This window comes from Bufo gargarizans, chromosome 5, assembly GCF_014858855.1.
Source record: "Bufo gargarizans isolate SCDJY-AF-19 chromosome 5, ASM1485885v1, whole genome shotgun sequence".
Lineage (NCBI taxonomy): Eukaryota > Metazoa > Chordata > Amphibia > Anura > Bufonidae > Bufo > Bufo gargarizans.
The window spans coordinates 174,523,678-174,538,649 of NC_058084.1; the positions used below are offsets into that span (position 1 = coordinate 174,523,678).

Genomic DNA, 14,972 nt, shown 5'->3' on the forward strand with positions numbered 1-14,972 from the left:
AAGGTATAATGAAAAGATCTGCAACTCTTCTGTGTTTTTGATCCGCATCTGGTTTTGGCTCACAATAACTGATGGAAATAACTGATCAAATAAACTGACGTGTGAATGAGGCCTAACCGTTGTTTCAGTTTTGCTTTGTAATATACAGTATCTTAGTAGAGAAACATGCCTCTTTCTCCACTTATCAAACTCCTCTTTTCCTCCCCCTGAGTCTTGCACCAATAATTTATTCTCAATTTGCTGAGACAGGTTAGCAGGTCACTGAGGGATCGGATTACATTTGCTCCTGATAGTAATACATGGTGATGGGACAGGGAGCTTCTGGAGAGAGACAGAATCAAAGAGACACACAAAGATGTGTCTGCAGCTTCTAATAAATATCTAATCTCAGTGTTGGATTCATAGTCATACTATGCTAATACTATGCTAGTAATACGATTCGATGCTTTGTGTATAATGCCCTCCATGCTATTGTTTCTGAGGGTGTGGTACAGAGAAATAGGCAAACATGATCTGCTCTTTTCTATGTGTACTATGTATGGGACACATAATAACAGCTAGTCTCCACTACTCCTGGAGCTGAGTTCAGGGAAAATTGACAATTTAAGATGGAGCCTGCAGAGGAATAAAGCTGGAACAAAAGTCATATAATAGTCAGAAACAGTGATGTTTCTCATTTGCACACATTACAGCTTATTATCAGTAGACACTTAAAACGACAGTTACACTTTAAGCCAGTTGTATAATCTTTGGAAGGAGTGAGAACTTACCAAGTTCTGTAACTTTGGATCAGGGGGAGCACAAATTTGAACCAGTGACTTTCTGGAAGTGATGACTAGATCAACCAAACAAATCTCAGTTTTCCATCCAGGGATTCTCTTGTCCAGGAAAGCTCAACCTAAAGCCTAAGTTACCCATGCTTTCTATTAAAAAAAATTAGACGTGCCTATCTCATAGCTGACACGGGGATCTACAGTATATGTATGTTTTCTGAAATTGTGTCCACAGTAAAAGGTGGCATCTTCATCCAAAAGCACACCCAGCTTTCTGAAGCCAGTGCTGAAACCTCACTTTTCAAAAAATCTCTAAAAAAGTCTTCAAGGCATCATGGTTACAAAAAACATTTCCCTGACATACCATAGCTATGTATATATAGCTGAACTACCATTTTAGGATCTAGATTTTTGCCAGACGCAGTACTGGGAGCTTTCCTTGCAGATATACTAAATGGACACTGCAAATGCTGTGTGAATACACCCTAACATGCTAATCCCCTTGTGAGGATCTGCTATCATTTGTAATGTTGAGTTGCATTTTAAATGTCTGTATAGAGGTTAATCAGCCCATTAGGTGAAGGGAGAGAGTTGCTGTCATGGCTCACCAGAGTAAGTGTGTTGTCTGGCAGGACTCATCTGGGTGGAGACCAAGGAGCATCCTGTACAAAAAGCCCTGTTCTCACTAAGGTCTCATGCATAATTTTGCGGTCCCCAATGCACAGGCAACATTCGTGCCGCAGACGGATCCAGGCCCAACATTCCGCAGATGGATCCAGGCCCATTCAACTTGAATGGGTCCGTAATCCATCCACACCGCAAGAAAATAGAACATGTTCTATTTTTTTGCGGTGCAGAGGCACGGAGAGAAACCCCACTGAAGCACTCTGGAGTGCTTCCGTGAAGTTCCTTGCCTCTGTTCCGCACCGGACCTCAAGTCAATGGATCCACATCAGCAATGCAGGGTGCACACAGCCGGTGCACATGTATCGCGGACCCGCTGTTACTACAGAGTATGGCGGAGTAGCATAGGCAAACAACACAACAGCTGAGTTCTGAGTGCAACATTTGCATGGAAGACTGGCAGAAAACAAGAGGGCACTAAGCTTGTGATGAGAGACAGCCCTAGCATATACCGATCTTAAGTGAACAAACACCTTTTTATGGTGTGCACAGTGCTGCACCAGACTTATAGTGTTCCTGTGTATGTGAGGGCTGCTACTTCTCCATGGATGATCATGCCGCACCTCACTTCCCCTCTAGGCCTGGTCACATACCCTGAACATGGATTGTTATACATGATCTACTCAGGACTTGTCATCTATCTGTAGATCCTGACATACTGGTTGCCTGTCTAAGCTATATAATCTGCTTTTACTTGTCTAAACTTTATGCTCTACCTTAATATTTACCTCTCCTCTCTGAAATCTACTGTCAATTGTTTGGTGGCTCTGGTTGCTGTTTACTTTGATTCTTAACTAGACACAGTATTGTGTCTGTTACTTTTGTTTAAGTATACCTCCATTTATAATTAAAGATACCCTTACATACTGTATTAAAGTCAGTCAAAAGTACTGATTTCTGGGGAAAACTGATTAGACATGCTGGATTTCTACATACCTGATCCTTTGTTATCACAAGAGATAAGCTGCCTGGCAGTCGCTTATTGCCGTTTCCTGTTATCTGTTTGCACTTATGATTCTAATGTTTTTGTGAATAAGTAGTGGTCTACAGAAGGGTTGCTCAGTAGACTACAGCCTTTCCAAATGAAGCTGCTTTTCTCACCCCTGGCACATAATGAGGGTTCCCAAGTGGTTGCTAACAGGTGCTTATCAGGAAGAGATGTTCAAGAAGATATTTCCCACTGTACTACGCCTACAGCAGTACCCTTGCATGGCGCCATGTGTTTTTTTTTTGCCACATTTGCTAATTAATATAGAGATGGATGATGTGAAAGATATTCTGAATAATTAACTAATGGTCCGAATTTTGGTTATTGATTTAGAACTCATATCAGTACTATGTTAAGTACTAAGCCAGCAGTAGGAATCCTACTGTATTTGAAATATATTTTTGTATGATTTTAGTATTTGTATTTCATTTTATCTTGTATATACTGTCTAGCTTTATTCTTTCTTATTTTCTACAAACTACTGTAGATTTTATTGGCCCCAAAAAAGATACAGGGAGCCCTAGAGCAGAAGGTATTTTCCGACTTTAGCTATTCACAGCCTGGTCCTTGTCATATAATCACATAAGTAAATGGAACAAACATCTTGCAGTGACCTTTGGTTTGACTTGTGCTTTCAGTTCTCTCAATGTGTTCCGTACAGTTTTACCAGATGTGGCAGCCTACCTTTTCAGGCTACGTTAAAGATGGAGGAACCTAAGCACCATAAGATAGTCTAGAGGTTAATAAAACCTACTAACTTCACAGGCTTCCACAAATAAACAGTTGGAGCCAAAAGATATTTTTTCCAGTCATCAAATATTTAAGTTCTTTATTTTCTGTTTGTTTTCTGTGGCATATTTGTCTTAGCCGAAAGAACTGTGAAAGGAAATGGAAGGGCCTTTTGGGACAGGAAGAATACTGTTTCTGTAGAAATGTTAAATTAATTTTTATGGTGATGTAGAGTCAACGACTGGTTGTTAAGGGATGGCTCTGTGCCATTGGGTGGAGTTTTGTTTTGATATCCTTTTAGAGTTTGCAGGTGTTTGGCCAAGGCAGAAATCATGACCAGCTGTGATATTTCACTGCTGATTATTCCATCTCAGTACTTTTCAAGGATGATGCATCGCTAACAGTATCCTCCACCTGATAGACTCCACTTGTGTGGCATGTGTTACAGTGCCCTGCTTGGCAGCCATGCTGGTTCTTATCACTGCCAAGAGTGCTGGAGTGTGCTTCATATGCGGACAGGGATAAAAACCTGCCCAGAACACAGGCTGATCTTAGACAAACACTTTATTACGAACTACAGTTGCAAATTCGATACATATGCTCAAAAATCTATTTTCAACTGTTGAGTCCTGAAGTTGACAATTGTAATAAATTCTAGAGTCTTGACCCGGAAGCGTTTCCTAATCCCCTCAGTGCCTCTGGAAGCAGCATTACACTCTGCAGCAATATTCTGCTGACCTCTCTGGCAAATATGGGGTTATCTGGCATTCATTATAGATTGTAGGAATGTTAGTGTCCACAATAAAACACAGCATATCATATTGTGTGCTTAAAACATATTAGCCAAACGGTTGGAATGATAAGTCAATTTTCTTGAATTTATTGGTTGTAACCCTTACTTACTAAATTCCTTGACATATCATTTACTTTTTCATTTAGTATTTACCCCCTGGCTAAAAGGCTTTTGTTTAAATTCAAAATGGTATTGGATTTTCGGTTTGATTTTTGTTGTTTTCGGAAAACCTCAAACCACTTTGTGTTATTTGCTTATACTCCTGAGGTTGTGGTAAATAAGAACAGATTGAGGTCATCCATTCAGATTTCAAGTCTTGTTCAGAGTTTGTCCTTTAATCATTCAAAATTCTGTATTAAACAAAGTCCTTTTGCTAAAAAGATGTTTTATATTTTTGAAAAACATGTTGCCTTGCAACATATAATTTTCTGGGAAATCTGGTAACACAGAAATGTTACATATTTTTCTCATTTACGTTACTTTTGTGTTTAATATCATACACTAGGAGATATTCATTTAGAAGTTTCTAACTTGAGCATTGTACACAGCTCCTTTTTTCATATACATGAAGCTGCAGTTTATAGAGGCCCAGCACTGTGAGGTTTATTATTTTATCAGACAGAAACACAACCCCATTTTAAATAAAAGACATCTAGGAGATCCTCTGATCACTATGGCTTGATTTATTTAACCTGTAAAACTGCATTTAGCCATATATTTCCACTGCAGCAAGGTAGCATCACATGGCAGCCATTCAGAAGAATGGCTAACCATGTAATGCCTGGTTGGGCCAGGTCTGTTGCATGGTGGCTCTTGGTTATGGCTCATAGAAAGAGATGCAGATTGGAGACCCATCTATGATATCCATATGAAATAATAAGGTATATAGACAGAGGTTATTAACCTTTCTTTTTATGTTCTATTGTGCTTTTTCTTGCAACTGATGATACAATGGATTTAATAATATTCCTGGAGGCTCAGCGATTTTAATAGTATTCATTCTCAACAGTGGATTTATTGATACCCCTGGTGTCTTTTGGGTTGACATATCTGCTCGTAAAAGGCAAATGTACAATTCATAGTTAAAGGGGTTGTCTCACTTCAGTAAGTGACATTTATTATGTAGAGAAAGTTAATACAAGTCACTAATGTATTGTGATTGTCCATATTGCCTCCTTTGCTGGCTGGATTCATTGTTCCATCACATTATACACTGCTTGTTTCCATGATTACAGACCACCCTGCAATCCATCAGTGGTGGTCGTGCTTGCACACTATAGGAAAAAGCATAAAGCTCTCTGGTGGCCGGGACCATTGGAGCGCACATACGCATATTTGTTCAAATAGTGTTTGTCACTCTGTATAGCTGCAGTATCGCAGCAGAACCGCACACAACTGCTGCACAATACAATTGCACTATATTATACTTTCTATGTTAGAAAGTATATTCTATGTATATTACACCCCTCAGTATATCACACCTATCGATAGCACACCTATACCAGTCCTTAAAAGGACTTTTGTGGCCCTATTAACTAGCGATTTGTGGCCCTAATTTCTGTACCTGCTCCACACAGCAACCTCTCCCTACTGTGGCAAAAGACTGAATGTAAAATGGCACCCAGATCAGGTTTATTTATAAGGTAGGGTGTATGTCCATGTGATGAAACGTCTCAATTGGCTGTCTTGTACCACCTGATGGATGTGTCATGGGTCAAAGTTCTTCACAATGTAAAAGGATATGGCACCGGCGGACATCTCCATATGTTCGCATGTTCTGCTAATCGCCAACAAGCAAAGTTCGCCGCGAAACGACCGCCAGGCGAACCTCAAGGCCATCTCTATATCTGATAAAAACCTCTGGTTGCATGTTAGATGAGGTAGTAACTTGTATATAGATCATGTCACTTCAAAGACATAGGGATAGGGAAATTAGATTGTGAGCTCCACTGGGGACAATCTGATGCTAATGTCTGTAAAGTGCTGTGGAATATGTTGGCGCTATATAAGTGCATAAAAAAAAAAAAAAAAATCATGTATACGGGTAGTTAATTTGAGGAATGCTGCTAAGCCTTTGTGACTTTCCAAAATGGGACCAACACAGATGCCTTCAGCTGCGGCAATTGGGGGATCCGTTCCAGGCCCGAAAGCACTGTTTTACTTTCTCAGATGCTGTGGTCACATTTGACCACAGCATCTGAGGGGTAATCTCTCAAAAATGATTACACCCCTCACATTTTTGTAAATATTTTATTATATCTTTTCATGAGACAATACTAAAGAGATGACACTTTGGTGTGCCCTCAAAATATCTCAACACACAGCCATTAATGTCTAAACCGCTGGCAACAAAAGTGAGTACACCCCCTAAGTGAAAATGGGCAAAAGTGTCAATATATTGTGTGGCCACCATTATTTTCCAGCACTGCCTTAACTCCGCTGGGCATGGAGTTCACTAGAGCTTCATAGGTTGCCACTGGAATCCTCCTCCATGACGACATCACAGAGCTGGTCGATGTTAGAGATCTTGCGCTCGTCCACCATCTGTTTGAGGGTGCCCCACAGATGCTCAATAGGGTTTAGGTCTTGAGATATGCTTGGCCAGTCCAGCACCTTTACCCTTAGTTTAGGGTTTAGCAAGGCAGTGGTCGTCTTGGAGGTGTGTTTGGGGTCATTATCATGTTGGAATACTGCCCTGCAGCCCAGTTTCCGAAGGGAGGGGATCATGCTCTGCTTCAGTATGTCACAGTACATTTTGGCATTCATGGTTTCCTCAATGAACTGTAGCTCCCCACAGCCGGCAGCACTCATGCACCTCCAAACAATGGCATTCCCACCCATTGCTTGACTGTAGGCAAGACACACTTGTGTTTGTACTCCTCACCTGGTTGTTGCCACACACGCTGGTCTTATCAATAGGATGCGTCACGCCCCCTGGAAGAAGCCATCGGCGAAACGCGCGTCGGGGAGTCATTGGAGGTCATATCAGCCAGCGGTCAGTATTGTATATTCCCACCTGTTGTTTTTTCCACCTTGCACTTTTTGCCAGTTATATGACTTATATGGGACATGGTTGATGGACTTTAGTTCCAGCTTTTGTACTTATGTACTTTTTGTTAGGTATGTGGAACAACATTGATAATATTTATATGGCTGTACTGTTGTGCTGACTGTTGACCTACCATATGCTACTGCTAGGATCCATTTTTAATTGCATTAACATTATTATATATTATATGTTGTGAAATAAAGAGTGTATTTATTTTTAATTATTTTTTTGATGCGTTGTTACTTATTTAGTGTATGGAGGTTGTTTCTCCACATATCTATTATAATCCTATGTTTATAGGTGTAAGGTCCCTACAGGCATTCAGCTATAAAGCAGCCAAGGAGCAAGATCTGAGAGATCCACTTCTGTAGGTAAAAAAATACAAAGCCTTTATTTGCTGTAATGATCACTAGAAGAAAAAAAATATTATGTAGATATTAATTGTCAAATATATACCAAAAGGTCATCCTCATGGAATATGTTTGGCCGACAGAAAGCTATGAGTATACAACAGTATATACGGTATTAGTTCCATCTAAGCTAGATGATCTTAAACAGCATAAAATAATTATTGCCATATAGCGCACAAACTTTAGCAGTCAGATACACATGCTACTTCTTTGGTGGTGGTCGGTAGAAAGGTTAAGACAGCTTCTCTGGAGGATTAGGGTAGTAACTATCAAGTTAGCATAAGATTATAGATGGATACTTACCAACATCCTTGATATTCTAGTATAATATCTCAAGGAGGAAATGTAAGGAGTTAGTTTCTCTTGCCCTGTTGGCTTATAATGCTGATAGAGATAATGTCTGGGTCAGTAGAGGAGTAAATGTCTACTTTGCTTGTGTCTTGTGGGTTGCTCAACTTTCCAAGCTTCAAGATTGTCCATGAGACAGTAAGCTGATTTCTCTTTCTTCCCCCGCATAGTTAAAGAGATCAAAACTAGAGGGTATTCAGTTCTCTCTATTATTTGATGGATTCTCAGGGAGTCAGAACTACATTGGGAGAGCTTGGACAATGTATGGTTCCCTTGGCAAACTGACCCCCTGCCTATTGCATCATATGCTGTCATTACTTGCAAATTTTTGCTACTGATCCAGCTAGTGTTTATTAGATTGTTTCCTTAACCCTAGAGTCCCATCGCTGTGCATGTTTGGGAGAAAGGGATTTATATATGGCATGCATTCACGAGTGCAGCAGGCACCATAGCCTTCCATCGGGTCTTTGTTGTTTCAAACAGCAGAGGCCTGGGGCTAATGTCTGCAACCGGCGATAATGCCAATCACATAAATTTAATCCTTTAGATGCCGTTGTCACATCTAAATGCTGAAAACCTAGAAGTATGCACATCCAGGTCAGGAACAACCACCCATGCAGCCATCAGATTAGCCGTTCCTTGGCTCTGATGGGTCTCTCTGAAGAGCAAACCAGGATCGCATATTCTAGCCCCCTGGGGGGGGGAGGAAAAAAATAAGTTTTAAAACATTTTTAAAAAATATAGAAATTCTAATCACCCCCTTTCTCCAGAATTAAAATAAACAATAAAATACATAAAAATCATTGAATTGTGGTGTCACAAAATGTTTGAACTATTAAAATATTTATCCCATATTGCAAAAGTTGTAACGAAAGAAAATCTAAATGTCTGATTTGCCATTTATTCATAGCTTTTGTTACAAAAATTTTTGATAAAATGTGATTCAAAAGTCACACACTCCAAAATGGTATCAATAGAAACTACAGATCATCCCACAAAAAAAGTACCCCCCCACACAGCTCTGTAGACATAACTATAAAAAAAAGTTGTGGGGGTCAGAATATGGCGATGAAAAGAAAAAAACATTTTTCCAAAGTTCCAAAAACTATATAAATGTGGTAATCTTTGACCCAGAGAATTATAGTAACAGATCAGTTATACCGCAGAGGCCACAGTATAGAGACAAAAGCCATAAAACTTCAGTGAATTTCCTTTTTTTTTATTTACAATCCCACCCCATTTGGAATTTTTTTCAGCTTACCTCTATATTGTATGCAACTTGTCCCTTAAAGACAAGCCCTCATATGTCTATGTGAATGGAAAAATAAAAAAGTGGCTTCTGGAATTCATGGAGGAAAAACACAAAAAACACAAAAATGAAAAATCTGCCAGGACTCAAAGGGTTAAGGGTACCTTCACATGAGACAGAAAAGCTGTGGATTATTTGCATGCATCAAATCTGCTGTGCTTTACAATACCATCAAACATATCCGCGGCCGAGAGCGGTCCGTGGTATGCCGGGCTGGATTCCTGTTCAGAGCAGGATCGCACGGCGTCATTGGTTGCTATGACGCCGTGTGCTTCATACACTATACGAGTGTACTACTGTAGTTCAGCGGCGGCATGAAGCGCACGGCGTCATAGCAACCAATGACGCCATGCGCTCCTGCTCTGAACAGGAATCCAGCCCGGCATACCACAGACCGCTCTCGGCCGCGGAACACGGCCGTGTGCATTCGGCCTTAGATCAGGTTTTCAGGTTCAGTTTTGAAGCTAAACCCAGGTGTGGCTCACAAAGGGAGAGATAATATAAAGGGCTGATTCTACTTCTCTTTTTTGAATCCACACCTGGTTTTAGCTTCAAAATTGCATCTGAAACCCTGATCAAAACCTGATCGTGTACAGGCAGCCTTAAATATTTTGTTTGCATCTTGTCTGCAATATCAACTTCTGATACTGACAACTGTCAAAAGTAATGCATAATTTGGACTGAAAGATTTGATATCAGCTTATTAATGACATTCACAGCTGCTTTAATTTTTTTTGAAGATGTAAGGCTCTAAGAAGGTATATGAGTGATTTATGCTCTTTAATCCACCATACAGTTTACACTGGTCCCTAGAAAGCATACTGTAATTTACATTTTTTCCATAAAATTTCATTAGCATATGTTGTATCGCAATCTAACTGCTCACATTCTTCTTACATGATCTAGAAAACTGCTTTTACCAAATGCTAAATTCTGTATTCTTATTGCAAAGATATATTCTACTGTGTAATATTATAATGAGCAGGACAAATATTGAAATGGATTTCAAATTATTTTTTACTTATGAAGTTAAAGTGGGTCTGTCAGCAGTTTTGACCGTGCAAAACTGCTAACAGCACTGTGTAAGGTTTTGGGAATGCAGGACATTATTGCCTTTTTTGGAGCTTTTATCAGGAGCTGTGTGAATATGGACTTTTGTTTTGCTGGGCTCCTGCAAGTGTCCTGGAGGCAGTTCTTCACTATGAGTGTGGAGTGATATGTTTAAAGGGAACACAAAAAGGGGGGGGGGGGGGGGGTCAGCACATCTCAATGCGCAGGTGCACGTTGCTGATGTGGCTGCAAATATACATCTGACAAACACATGGTGCAACAGCACACTACAAACCAAAAGTAGAGTACAAAGGTATATTACATTGCAAATGCTATGCTAATAACTTAGAGATGCTTAGCAAATACATTTTGTACAAAATCATTTGAGCCCTTCTGCCGAAAGCCAAGGCGACCTCTATAAGAAGGGTCCTAACACTAAAGCTCACCTGTTGGGTGCCATAACAGCGACCATGAATCCAGGAAGTGCAGGTCCCACATGCATGCTGTGCCCCCTTGATTTATGTCTGTGTGGAGCCAAAATGGCCTTCATTGAATCCAGGGGCTACAAGTACCAGCATGCATGCTGAGCAGACTATGTACTCAGTCTAATTAAAATCAGCTGACTCCTATGATCGTGCACTCCCTCCTGCCCCTCCCCTGCCTCACAGGCTGATTTTAATTAGACTGAGTACATAGTCTGCTCAGCATGCATGCTGGTACTTGTAGCCCCTGGATTCAATGAAGGCCATTTTGGCTCCACACAGACATAAATCAAGGGGGCACAGCATGCATGTGGGACCTGCACTTCCTGGATTCATGGTCGCTGTTATGGCACCCAACAGGTGAGCTTTAGTGTTAGGACCCTTCTTATAGAGGTCGCCTTGGCTTTCGGCAGAAGGGCTCAAATGATTTTGTACAAAATGTATTTGCTAAGCATCTCTAAGTTATTAGCATAGCATTTGCAATGTAATATACCTTTGTACTCTACTTTTGATATGTTTAAAGGGAATCTGTCATCAGCTTTATTGTGTCCTAACAAAGGGCAACATAAACAAATGACAGGTCATTTTATTTAATTCATCCAGTCTTTTTGACAAAATTATGTACAGAACAGCTCCACTGCATAATGATGAGTCCTGAATATTCATGAATAGGGTTGAGCGAACCCGAACTGCAAAGTTTGGGTTCGTACCGAACGTTAGGATTTTTAGACCCTGTACCCGAACACAAACTTTTCAGTAAAAGTTCGGATTCGGTGTTCGGCAATTTAATGGCGCTTTTTGAAAGGCTGCACAGCAGCCAATCAACAAGCGTTTAACTTGTGTGCCCTTAGAAGCCATCACAGCCATGCCTACTAATGGCATGGCTGTGATTGGCCAGTGCAGCATGTGACCCAGCTTCTATATAAGCTGGAGTCATGTAGCGCTGCACGTCACTGTGCTCTGATTAGTGTAGGGATGGGATGCTGCTGCTGTGAAGGAGAGAATATGAAAGAATCTTTAATCTGATGTGCTTGTTAACTCAGCGATCTACCTAGACTTAGTTTTGTGGGTGCAGTGCACAAACTTTTTACCCTGCCCTGAGCCCAGTGACACAGAAAAATAACTTTTATCTGTCTGTTAGTTAGGTGGGCGGCGGCGGCCATTCTATGCAAGTTCAGTGCACCAGCACAGCATATGTGCATTTATGACAGTCAAATAAAAGCTTGAAATACTGCAATTATATTCTGGTTTAAAAAAAAATCACCCATTTTTGGCAAGACCCTACATCTGTGGCCTTTGCAGCATTTGTCATTGTTAAATGCAAGCTTGAAAGACTGCAAAAATTTTCTGGTTTTAAAAAAGCACCCCTTTTTGGTAATACCCTCCATCTGGGGCCTATGCAGCATTTGTCAGTGTGAAATTTAAGCCTGAAAAACTGCAATATTTTTCTGGGTTTTAAAAAACACCTTTTTGGGGAAAATACAAAATTTTACAGCCCTTGCTGCATCTGTCATTGTTAAATACAAGCTTGAAAGACTGCAATAATTTTCTGTGTTTTAAAAAATATGTCAGTGTGAAATATAAGCATTAGATACCACTGTTATATTCTGCTATTAAAAGAAACACCCTTTTTGGGCCAAATACTAAATTTGAAGCCTTTGCTGCATCTGTCAGTGTGAAATACAATTTTGGGCAAAATACTAAATTTGCGGCGTTTGCGGCATCTGTCATTGTTAAATACACGTGTTAGATACTGCTGTTATCTTCTGTTATTAAAAAAAAAAAAAAAAACATTTGGGCCCAATACTAAATTTGTGGCCTTTGCTGCATCTATCAGTTTGAAATATACACGTTATATACTGCTGTTTTCTTCTGTTATTAAAAAAAACACCCATTTTGGGCCAAATACTACATTTGCGGTATCTGTTGCATCTGTCAGTGTGAAATACACGCGTTAGATACAGCTGTTATCGTCTGTTATTTTAAAAAACACCCATTTTGGGCCAAATACTAAAATTGCTGCCATTGCTGCATCTGTCAGTGTGAAATACACGCGTTAGATACTGCTGTTATATTGTTATTTAAAAAAAGCACCCATTTTGGGCCCAATACTACATTTGCAGCCTTTGCTGCATCTGTCAGTGTGAAATACACACGTTAGATACTGCTGTTATCTTTAGTTATTAAAAAAACACCCATTTTGGGCAAGATACTAAATTTGCGGAGAATGAGGAGAGCATTGAATAAGGGACGTGGCCCCGGTCGTGGTGCTGCTGGTGGAGCTCTTGTTGCAGAGAGAGGACGTGGTCAATCTGTGCCAGCTACACACACTAGTGAAACACCTTCCTCAGGTGCGAGTAGGAGACAGAACCTTCAGCATTATTTGGTAGGGCCGAATGCGGTTCTACAAATGGTGAGGCCAGAACAAGTACAGGCGATAGTGGATTGGGTATCTGACAGTGCCTCCAGTTCCTTCACATTGTCTCCCACCCCGTCTGCTGCTGAAAGATCAGAGTTGGCACCTGCAGCCCATGTCCATCAGTCCTTCACCTCACCCCATTGCAAATCAGCCAAGCAGTCTGAGCCCCAAGTCATAGAACAGTCTCTTTTGCTTTTTGATGACTATGCTAGCAGGGTTTCCCAGGGCCATCCACATAGCCCTGCCCCAGAAGTGAAAGCGATTGAGTGCAGGATGTTTCAAGATGAGTACATGGGAGGACCACCGCAGCACGTCTCGGATGATGACGAAACACAGGTGGCAACTGCTGTGGCTTTCTGCAGTGTGCAGACCGACAAGGAGGGCAGGGGTGAACGCTGGGCAAAGGATGATGTGGAGGACGATGAGGTCATCGACCCCACATGGAATCAAGGTCATGTGAGTGACCTGTGTTGTTCGGAGGAAGAGGCGGTGGTCGCACAGAGCCACCAACACAGCAGAAGAGGGAGCAGGGTGCAAAAGCGGAGCGGCCGTCCCCTAGACAGTACGCCTGCTACTGCCAAACACAGCAAGGGACCGAGCACATCAAAGCCAGCTCCAAGGAGTTCCCTGGCGTGGCAGTTCTTCAGACAATGTGCTGACGACAAGACACGAGTGGTTTGCACGCTGTGCAATCGGAGCCTGAAGCAAGGCATAAACGTTCTCAACCTGAGCACAACCTGCATGACCAGGCATCTAAGTGCAAAGCACGAGCTGCAGTGGAGTAGACACCTCAAAAACCAAGAAAAGTCTCTGGCTCCTCCTGCTTCCTCTTCTGCTGCAGTCTCGGCCTCTTCATCCACCTCTGGAGTGACAGTGGCACCTGCCACCCCGCAAACAGAGGATCTGCCAGCAACACCACCACCTGGGTCAACAAGCATCTCCACAATGTCCCATGGAAGCGTTCAGCTCTCCATCTCCCAAACACTGGAGCAGAATAGGAAGTACCCCCCCACCCACCAGCGATCCCTGGCCCTGAATGCCAGCATTTCAAAATTACTGTCCTTTGAAATGCTGTCATTCCGTCTGGTGGTGACGGATAGTTTTAAAGGCCTTATAGCGGTGGCTGTCCCACAGTACGTCATGCCCAGCCTCCACTACTTTTCCAGGCGAGCCATCCCTTCTCTGCACAACCAAGTGGGGGACGAAATCAGGTGTGCACTGCGCAACGCCATATGTGGCAAGGTCCACCTAACTATGGATACGTGGACCAGTAAGCACGGTCAGGGACGTTATGTCTCCCTAGCAGCACACTGGGTAAATGCAGTGGCTGCTGGGCCTGAGGAAGATAGCAGTTTGGCGCATGTCCTTCCATCACCGAGGATTGCAGGGCGCTTCAGTTTGTCTCCAGCTGCTTCCTCCTTCTACTCCGCTTCCTCATCCTCTACCGCCTCCTCATCCGGTCAGCGTAACACCTTTACCACCAACTTCAGCACAGCCAGGGGTAAACGACAGCAGGCAGTTTTAAAACATATATGTTTGGGGGACAAACCCCACCCCGCGCAGGAGCTGTGGACGTGCATGGAACAACAGACCGATGAGTGGTTGGTGCCAGTGAGCCTCAAGCCCCGCCTGGTAGTGTGCGATAATGGGCGAAATCTCGTAGCAGCTCTGGGACTGGCCGGTTTGACACACATCCCTTGCCTGGCGCATGTGCTCAATTTGGTGGTGCAGAGGTTCCTTAAAAATTAGCCCGATATGTCAGAGCTGCTGCAGAAAGTGTGGGCCATCTGTGCGCGCTTTCGGCGTTCTCACCCTGCTGCTTGCCTGTCAGCGCTGCAGCATAACTTCGGCCTTCCCGCTCACCGCCTCACATGCGACGTGCCCACAAGGTGGAAATCCACCTTGCACATGCTGGCCAGACTGTGCGAGCAACAGCAG

The 14,972-nt window shown here is 42.2% G+C and overlaps 1 protein-coding gene across 3 annotated transcripts in view; it reads left to right on the plus strand.

Annotated features, from left to right (window-relative positions):
• Nucleotides 1-14,972, plus strand: part of SUGCT (succinyl-CoA:glutarate-CoA transferase) — a 942,268-nt gene that overhangs the window by 456,772 nt on the left and 470,524 nt on the right. The window lies entirely within an intron of this gene.